The sequence below is a fragment of the Octodon degus genome, unplaced genomic scaffold, assembly GCF_000260255.1.
Source record: "Octodon degus isolate 3935 unplaced genomic scaffold, OctDeg1.0 scaffold00217, whole genome shotgun sequence".
Taxonomy (NCBI): domain Eukaryota; kingdom Metazoa; phylum Chordata; class Mammalia; order Rodentia; family Octodontidae; genus Octodon; species Octodon degus.
In genome coordinates this window covers 115,281-117,890 of record NW_004524793.1, presented here as the reverse complement: position 1 = coordinate 117,890, position 2,610 = coordinate 115,281, and the positions used below count along the sequence as shown (strand labels likewise).

At 38.9% G+C, this 2,610-nt stretch overlaps 1 pseudogene; it reads left to right on the top strand.

The window, feature by feature from the left end:
* The first annotated feature begins 483 nt into the window (after nt 1-483).
* Nucleotides 484-1,654, top strand: LOC101572375 (annotated as a pseudogene).
* The last annotated feature ends 956 nt before the right edge of the window (nt 1,655-2,610 follow it).

The window sequence follows — 2,610 nt, the reverse complement described above, 5'->3', positions numbered from 1 at the left end:
ACCCTTGTGCTTGCCAGGGAAGCACTTATTCTACTGAACCATCTCCCCAGCCTCCAAAATTATATATTAGATACAGGGTCTTACCACGCAGTTCAGTAAGTGATCTTCCTCTCTCAGTCTCATACAAGGGCTTGAACACCAGTCCTTTTGCTTGTCAGGCAGGTGCTTTGAGTGCTGAGCTATTTATTTTGGTATTTAATTTTCACTTATGAGTTGTGCTGTTTTAATTCTTGTAATTCTTGTCATTAGTGTTAATCTTAATATTTCATCTTCAGAAAAATGTGGTATTAACACATATTCAAATTCTACAAATCTTGTTTCACCCATTAAGATTTTCTTTTGTGTCAGGAGCATGTACGTGTGCTTGTAAACTCATGTTTGTATTTATAATCACGACAAAAATAAAGATAAAGTGTTAGCAAGTAGAACCCGCAGAGTCACCTTGTTCCTGCTGCTGTGTGGCTTGCCATCTCCCCAACCAGCATGAAAGAGCCAAAGTTAAAGAAAGAGAGGGCCAAGGAGATAGCTCATTAAAATAAGTGCTTGCCTGGCAAGCACAGGGTCCTGAGTTCAATCCCCGGTTCTAAATAAATAAATAAAGCGAGTTAATGCATGACTTGTTATAAAGGGTATAAAATCCAGAAAAACGTTTGACAGCACCATCAAAAACTGAGGGAAAGGGCCAGGGAGATGGCTCAGTAGAATAAGCTCTTCCCTGGCAAGCGCAAGGGCCTGAGTTCAATCCCCGGTTCCACAAAAAAAAAAAAAAAAAAAAAAAAAAAGAAAGAAAAGAAAAGAAAACTGAGGGAGGAGGCAACAAAAATGGGGGCACAAGAAGTCTAGGAAAGACCCAGGATTTCCTAATAGTGCTCCTTTTAAGGAGGTACATCTTCGGGAAGCTTAGCTAAGAAAACAGAAGCTTGAAGAACTAAAACAGCAACAGAAATTTGATAAGCAGAAGGAAGAAGACAGGAAAAGAAAACTTAAAGCTGACCCTGCTGATGAGCCATCCTCCACTGAATCTGTGGAGGAATTTGGACAAAGCAAAACTAAGAGAGCGAAGCTGACCAAACAGAATCCAAAGGCAGTACATTGTCAGTAATTTAAAAAGGTGACTGAGGCCTCAGACATTTTACTACACGGATTAGATGCCAGAGATCCTCTTGGCTGCAGGTGCCCTCAGGTACAAGAGGTGATTGTCAAGAGTGGACATGAAAAGCTGGTACTCACATTAAATAAATCAGATCTAATACCAAAGGAGAATTTGGAGAACTAGCTAAATTCTTTGACAAAAGAATTGCCAACTGTAGTGCTCAAAGCCTGAACAAATCCAAAGGATAAAGGGAGAATAAGCAAGGTGAAGGCAAAGAAGCAAGCTGCTTCCCTGAAAAGCAGTGTCTTCTTTGGCAAAGAGAGTCTTTGTAAAGTACTTGGAGGTTTTCAGGAGACTTACGGCAAGCCTATCCAGTGGGAGTAATTGACTTCCCAAACGTGGGGACAAGCAGCATAATTAACAGTGCAAAACATGAACGAGTATGTAATGTTGGCATTATCCATGGAGCTCACCAGGAGTATGAAGGCTCTTCCCTTGGACAAGCAGATCACAATCACAGAATGGCCGTGTTTCATTGTGTCACCTAGAGCACAGAATTAAACAGAATCTAAATATCTGTCATCACAGTTTAGGTTAAAGCCGCTCTCACATTTCATGAAAGTAATATCTTATCATAGTGTGTGCCTGGAGTCTTTTTCCCATCATAACATCCGAAAGATTCACGTAGCCTGCCTTTATACTAGTATACATTATCTTCTGCTTTATTGGTAGATATTATATTTTGGATATTTCACTACTTAGCCCCATTAACATATTTATGGATATCTATGATAATTTAATTTTGGGTTATTGTGATACAGCTCTAAAACTTCTCATGCGTATCTTTTAAAAGACCTATGTACTCATTTTTCTCCATTGAAAAATTGAAGAAAAAATGAAAAATTGAAGTCATCAGGGACATAACTCTATTCTATTAGATGTTGTCAAGCAATATTTTTAGTTATTATTCCAGCTTTACATCACCACCAACAATGTGTGAAGCATTGAATTCTTCCATATCCTTGTTGATACCTCATATTTTCCATCTTTTTTTTTTAATTTAGCCAATTTTTCTTGATGTATATCAATCGTGGTGAACCTAGCACAAATGCTATTGTGTTTTTATTCAAAGACAAAAGATGTTAATATGAAGCTTCATTTTTCCACTAAAGCTTCAATATTCAGGTTAAATTGCAATATTGACACTTTATGTTAAATAAGTGAATTTGAGGTTTCAGTTTTTTACTCAAACTTCAAAAGATTTTCCATCACTGGCACAGAATAATATCTTATTACTTCTTGTATTTTTCTGATGCACAAAGATGTTAGTCAGGGCCAGAGAGGTAGCTCATCAGACTAAGTCCTTGCTTAGGTAAGCACGGGGCCCGGGGTTCAATCCCCAACACCATGTGCCACACCAGCCCTGCCCCTGGATGTGCTGAGCTGGTCACACAGTCTGGTGTGGTGGCACATTCCTGTAATCCCAGTGCTGAGGAGGCTGAAAACAGGAAGATCAC